This window comes from Salmo trutta, chromosome 2 (assembly GCF_901001165.1).
Source record: "Salmo trutta chromosome 2, fSalTru1.1, whole genome shotgun sequence".
Classification (NCBI taxonomy): Eukaryota; Metazoa; Chordata; class Actinopteri; order Salmoniformes; family Salmonidae; genus Salmo; species Salmo trutta.
This window is the reverse complement of record NC_042958.1, coordinates 47853081-47860209: the sequence shown is the minus strand read 5'-3', so window position 1 is coordinate 47860209 and position 7129 is coordinate 47853081. Positions and strand designations below refer to the sequence as shown.

The window sequence follows — 7129 nt, the reverse complement described above, 5'->3', positions numbered from 1 at the left end:
ATTGAGAACGGTTCTGTGGGTAGTTAGCTGCAGATTGAGTATGATTGAGAATGGTTCTGTGGGTAGTTAGCGGCAGATTGAGTGTGATTGGGAATGGTTCTGTGGGTAGTTTAATGAAGATTGAGTGTGATTGGGAACGGTTCTGTGGGTAGTTAGCTGCAGATTCAGGGTGATTGAGAACAGTTCTGTGGGTAGTTAGCTGCAGATTGAGAATGATTAAAAACTGTTCTGTGGATAGTTTGAGATTGATTGAGAACGGTTGTGTGGGTAGTTAGCTGCAGATTGAGAACGGTTCGGTGGGTAGATATCTGCAGATTGAGAACGGTTGTGTGGGTAGTTATCTGCAGATTGAGTATGATTGAGAATGGTTCTGTGGGTAGTTATCTGCAGATTGAGAACGGTTCTATGGGTAGTTATCTGCAGATTGAGAACAGTTGTGTGGGTAGTTAGCTGCAGATTGAGTATGATTGAGAATGGTTCTGTGGGTAGTTATCTGCAGATTAAGAATGGTTCTGTGGGTAGTTAGCTGCAGATTAAGAATGGTTCTGTGGGTAGTTATCTGCAGATTGAGTATGATTGAGAACGGTTCTGTGGGTAGTTAGCTGCAGATTAAGTATGATAGAGACCGGTTCTGTGGGTAGTTAGCTGCAGATTGAGTATGATTGAGAACGGTTCTGTGGGTAGTTAGCTGCAGATTGAGTATGATTGAGAATGGTTCTGTGGGTAGTTAGCTGCAGATTGAGTATGATAGAGACCGGTTCTGTGGGTAGTTAGCTGCAGATTGAGTATGATTGAGAACGGTTCTGTGGGTAGTTACCTGCAGATTGAGTATGATTGAGAACCGTTCTATGGGTAGTTAGCTGCAGATTGAGAACGGTAATGTGGGTAGTTAGCTGCAGATTGAGAATGGTTCTGTGGGTTGTTATCTGCAGATTAAGAATGGTTATGTGGGTAGTTAGCTGCAGATTGAGAATGGTTCTGTGGGTTGTTATCTGCAGATTAAGAATGGTTCTGTGGGTAGTTAGCTGCAGATTGAGAATGTTTCTGTGGGTAGTTTGCTGCAGATTGAGTATGATTGAGAACGGTTCGGTGGGTAGTTATCTGCAGATTGAGTATGATTGAGAACGGTTCTGTGGGTAGTTAGCTGCAGATTGAGTATGATTGAGAATGTTTCTGTGGGTAGTTAGCTGCAGATTGAGAATGGTTCTGTGGGTGGTTATCTGCAGATTGAGTATGATTGAGAACGGTTCTGTGGGTAGTTAGCTGCAGATTGAGTATGATTGAGAATGGTTCTGTGGGTAGTTATCTGCAGATTGAGAACGGTTCTGTGGGTAGTTATCTGCAGATTGAGAACGGTTCTGTGGGTAGTTAGCTGCAGATTGAGTATGATAGAGACCGGTTCTGTGGGTAGTTAGCTGCAGATTGAGTATGATTGAGAACGGTTCTGTGGGTAGTTACCTGCAGATTGAGTATGATTGAGAACCGTTCTATGGGTAGTTAGCTGCAGATTGAGAACGGTAATGTGGGTAGTTAGCTGCAGATTGAGAATGGTTCTGTGGGTTGTTATCTGCAGATTAAGAATGGTTATGTGGGTAGTTAGCTGCAGATTGAGAATGGTTCTGTGGGTTGTTATCTGCAGATTAAGAATGGTTCTGTGGGTAGTTAGCTGCAGATTGAGAATGTTTCTGTGGGTAGTTTGCTGCAGATTGAGTATGATTGAGAACGGTTCGGTGGGTAGTTATCTGCAGATTGAGTATGATTGAGAACGGTTCTGTGGGTAGTTAGCTGCAGATTGAGTATGATTGAGAATGTTTCTGTGGGTAGTTAGCTGCAGATTGAGAATGGTTCTGTGGGTGGTTATCTGCAGATTGAGTATGATTGAGAACGGTTCTGTGGGTAGTTAGCTGCAGATTGAGTATGATTGAGAATGGTTCTGTGGGTAGTTATCTGCAGATTGAGAACGGTTCTGTGGGTAGTTATCTGCAGATTGAGAACGGTTGTGTGGGTAGTTAGCTGCAGATTGAGTATGATTGATAACGGTTCTGTGGGTAGTTAGCTGCAGATTGAGTATGATTGAGAACGGTTCTGTGGGTAGTTAGCTGCAGATTGATTATGATTGAGAACGGTTCTGTGGGTAGTTAGCTGCAGATTGAGTATGATTGAGAACAGTTCTGTGGGTAGTTGGCTGCAGATTGAGAATGGTTCTGTGGGTAGTTATCTGCAGATTGAGAATGGTTCTCTGGGTAGTTAGCTGCAGATTGAGAATGGTTCTGTGGGTTGTTAGCTGCAGATTGAGAATGGTTCTGTGGGTAGTTAGCTGCAGATTAAGAATGGTTCTGTGGGTAGTTATCTGCAGATTGAGTATGATTGAGAATGGTTCTGTGGGTAGTTAGCTGCAGATTGAGAATGGTTCTGTGGGTAGTTATCTGCAGATTGAGTATGATTGAGAATGGTTCTGTGGGTAGTTAGCTGCAGATTGAGAATGGTTCTGTGGGTAGTTATCTGCAGATTGAGCATGATTGAGAACGGTTCTGTGGGTAGTTAGCTGCAGATTGAGTATGATTGAGAACGGTTCTGTGGGTAGTTAGCTGCAGATTGAGTATGATTGAGACCGGTTCTGTGGGTATTTAGCTGCAGATTGAGTATGATTGAGAACGGTTCTGTGGGTAGTTGGTTGGAGATTGAGAATGGTTCTGTGGGTAGTTATCTGCAGATTGAGAATGGTTCTCTGTGTAGTTAGCTGCAGATTGAGAATGGTTCTGTGGGTAGTTACTTGCAGATTGAGTATGATTGAGAACGGTTTTGGCTGCTCTCTCTTTTCTTTTTCTTTGAGGAAAAGAACGTGATACAAAACACATTCTCTTGACGAAAAGCATCCAACAGAAACACAGCAAACCAAAATAGAAGCAGCTATTTCTGCTGTTATTTTAAGAAAAAGTGACATGCTCTATATTAAGTTACAACATCATAAGGTCATTCTGAACTCTTATGTCTGCCTTCTAGCCTCCAGCCTATGACTCATGAGAAGTATGCAATGACGTCAGTCCATACTACTCACCCCTAGTACCGATAAAGCATTGATATTCAACTAGCTTGTTCATTGACCATTGATTTGATTTGACCAATCAAGAGGATAACTCACTTACCGTCACTTAGTCTACATACCTCAGGAGGTTGGGGAGGACGGGCTCGTGGTAATGGCTGGAGCGGAATAGGTGGAATGGTATCAAATACATCAAACCCATGGTTTCCATGGGTTTGATGGCATTCCGCTCACACTGTTCCAGACATTATTATGAGCCGTCCTCCCCTCAGGAGCCTCCACTGCTAAATATCAATCTGCTTCTTGTTTGAACAGAGGGTTTGATATATTATATTACCTACAGGTAATTTTCTACAGCGATTATCTATGGAATAAGATTTACAGTTAATGAGTTGACTTCGATTACACTTGTTTTATGTTGCCCATCGGGGCAAAATTGGAATTTAAAAGCTTTGATGGACAAGCTTCAGTTATAATATTGGTTGTACAGTGCCTTCAGAAAGTAAAAAAATGTGATGGTGTTACAGCCTGAATTCAAAATGTATTAAATATTTAAAAAATATATCAACTATCTGCACACAATACAGAGTGAATGACAGAGTGAAAACATGTTTTTAGAAATTGCTGTACATTTATTGAAAATGGGCAGCGATTACAAATGTGAGTCTTTCTAGGTACGTCTCTAAGAGCTGTGAGTCTTTCTGGGTAAGTCTCTAAGAGCTGTGAGTCTTTCTAGGTACGTCTCTAAGAGCTGTGAGTCTTTCTAGGTACGTCTCTAAGAGCTGTGAGTCTTTCTAGGTATGTCTCTAACAGCTGTGAGTCTTTCTAGGTACGTCTCTAAGAGCTGTGAGTCTTTCTGGGTACGTCTCTAAGAGCTGTGAGTCTTTCTAGGCACGTCTCTAAGAGCTGTGAGTCTTTTTAGGTACGTCTCTTAGAGCATTGCACACCCGGATTGTACGATATTTGCACATTATTCTTAAAATGATTCTTCAAGCTCTTTCAAGTTGGTTGTTGATCATGGCTAGACAGCTATTTTCACATCTTGCCATAGATTTCCATGCCGATTTAAGTCAAAACTGTAACTAGGCCACTCAGGAATATTCACTGTCATCTTGGTAAGCAACACCAGTGTAGATATGGCCTTGTGTTTTAGGTTATTGTCCTGCTGAATTTGGCTTACGGTGTCTGTTGGAAAGCAGAGTGAAGCAGGTTTTCCTCAAGGATTTGTGCTTAGCTCTATTCAATATATTGTTTTATCCTAAAAAAACTCCCTAAAAACTACAATGTTGTTGATCCATCCTCAGTTTTCTCCTATCACAGCCACATCTGTTTTAAAGACACCATTTGCCTCATGGTGAAATCCCTCTTCAGCAACTGAGTTAGGAAGGAGGCTTGTAGTGACTGGGTGTATTGATAAACCATCCAAAGTGTAATTAATAACTTCACCATGCTCAAAGGGGTATTCAATGACTGCTTTTTTATTTTTACCCATCTACCAAAAGGTGCCCTTCTTTGCTAGGCCTTGGAAAACCTCCCTTGTCTTTGTGGTTGAATCTGTGCTTGAAATTCACTACTCAACTGAGGGTTCTTACAGATAATTGTATGTGTGGGGTACAGAGATGTGGTAGTCATGAAAAAAATCATGTTAAACACAATTATTGCACATAGAGTGAGTCCATGCAAGATGCCCTTGTTGTCGCCCCTGGAAGACACCCCGGGAAGATGCCCCCTGGTGACACCCCTTGACCTTTTCCACACTTTGTTGTGTTACAGCCTGACACATTTTTTTTTTAGTTTGTGTCAATAGGCTATACCCCCCATTATGTCAAAATGGAATTGTGTTTTAAGAATGTTTTACTAGTTAATTAAAAATGAAAAGCTGAAATGTCTTGAGTCAATAACTGTTTATGAGTCCGCCAGATCAGAGACAGTAGGTAAGTGCGTGAATTGGACAATTTTCCTGTCCTGTTAAGCATTCAAAATGTAAGGAGTACTTTTGGGCGTCAGGGAAAATGTATTGAGTAAAACGTACATTAATGTCTTAAAGAATGTAGTGGAGTAAAAGTTGTAAAAAACATAAAGAGTAAAGTACAGATACCCCCCCAAAACTACTAAAGTAGTTCTTTAAAGTATTTTTACACCACTGGCTGCCACCACAATCCTATTTTCATCGGTTTGAAGATTGAATGACTCGGCTTCACTCCGACACTCGGCTCGGCTGTTTCCGTAAGTGTCGAGCAGTTGTACCGCTTCGAAATCGAAACACCTTCAAGGACTTTTGAATTAAGTAAAATGGCAGTGTCGCTTCACTTCCGACAGCTCCTATAACATACAACAGAGAGGTATCCCTCTTACCATCAGGTTCCTACAGGTATTTTTTGTTTTTTATACAAAAGTTACAGCTTTATCAGAAATATTCAAAGGAATGCGTAATGAAACAAACGTGTACCTGTGCGAGTGAAGAGCAGTGTGTAGGCAGTGAATTCTCAGCGAAATGTGATCTCTGCTGCAGTTTAACGAGTTAGCTTATTATTAATGTACGTTTTAATACACGTTCAGAATATGAAATACGACTCAAGCGGGTGCAATTCTGGCATCTCACATCAATTGAGAAAGACAAAGTCATAGAGCAGCGCTATTCTATACTGTCTGACCCATAGAGATCGGTCTGACTTGTGTTGTTGTAGTGTGAGGTAATGTTATTATAGCATGTCTCTTTGAAAGTATCCCTGGAGAACAGATGATATGAGAGAGTACATTGAATTGTTAGCTGATTTGCCTGTGAAAGAACAAGGCATATTGTGGCTATAGAGGACAGTCAAAATAGTATAACTGCTTTAAAAGAACAGTTGGGCCACTACATCAGTGGCATCATGGCAAACTTGGTTCATTAAATGTCAGAATAACGCTTTTGTGTGGCAAGGGATCTGCTCTACACCTGCGATGTTGTCACCAGGTACTGGGACTGGGTATGACAGTAGTCAGTCAAATTAAAGTAGGCACATGTGTGAAGGCTTTCAAATGTTATTCAGCTCTCCTCTTTAGGTCATTACTGAAAAGGAAATTGGACATAAAGCTGTTGGATAACCATATTTCTGAGTTGTGAGTTATGGAACAAGGCTACAGTAGTGAGCGAAATTCAAACAAGTGAATGCAATTACTGATGATTAAAAGCAGCTGCTTGATTTCCCCGCAAGAACAGAACAGAGTTAGAAGCTAGTGGAGACTGAGGGATCTACATGTGTTTGTCTGTAGGTTGGTTGCGACACACTCACAGATTATTTTGAATCAGACGCAAATTACTTATTTGAAATTAATGATTTTTTGTTTTGTTTAAAGGTGTGTCCACCATCACGCATTCATGTCCATTACACGATTTTATTTAATAAGAATTTCAATTTGTTGTTTCTATGTTAAAGCTAGACTAGGGGTAAGGGTTAGCTAACATGCTAGCTAAGTAGTTAAAAAGTACTGTAGTAAATAGTTGCAAGGCTGGCTGAAATGTTAAAGTTGTCCATCATGGGATTCGAACATGCAACATTTTGGTTGCTTGGCCTCTGCGTTATACGCGCAACCGTTCTGCCCGACAAACCTCCCTCCTATCGTTTCTGTATTAATGACGTCCTGCCTTTATCTGAATTTAAATGCACTGTCTAAAAATTGTGTGGTGGACATGTCCTTTTTTTTATGTGTGTCGTTTTCATGAATTTCGCATTAAATAATTTGTTTATTTCACGATCATTTGTAATAGTGGGTTGTGAACCTAGAGGCGACGTGTTTAGGTCTGTATGTTTGCCATAGGTATCATATAGGTGTACTTTATTGATGTATAATTGTATATATGTTGATGTATGTACTGTGCATGTTTGATGTAGTATGTGTGTGGTTTATACTACATGATATTTAGCTGTTACTGTGTGACATGTGTATGTTGGGTGTTAATGATTACAAATGTGTATGTACACCCACACACTGTCGATGCCTACAGTATTTGGCTGAGATGCTAATTTTGTACTGTAGCCTAGAGAACAACATGCAGTTCATGTTCTTTTGCGTTTTTCTTTCGTTGAATCATCATCCACGTGT

At 40.7% G+C, this 7129-nt stretch overlaps 1 protein-coding gene across 9 annotated transcripts in view; it reads left to right on the top strand.

Annotated features, from left to right (window-relative positions):
- Positions 1-5283: 5283 nt before the first annotated feature.
- LOC115156125 (myocardin) overlaps positions 5284-7129 on the top strand; it is a 191963-nt gene continuing 190117 nt past the window's right edge. For 8 of the 9 annotated variants that reach the window (XM_029703467.1, XM_029703452.1, XM_029703459.1 and 5 more), the window contains exon 1: positions 5285-5414. The gene's annotated coding sequence lies outside the window, so the exon portion shown is untranslated. Of the gene's footprint in view, positions 5415-7129 lie in introns of all 9 variants that reach the window. The other variant, XM_029703493.1, reaches the window with a different exon arrangement.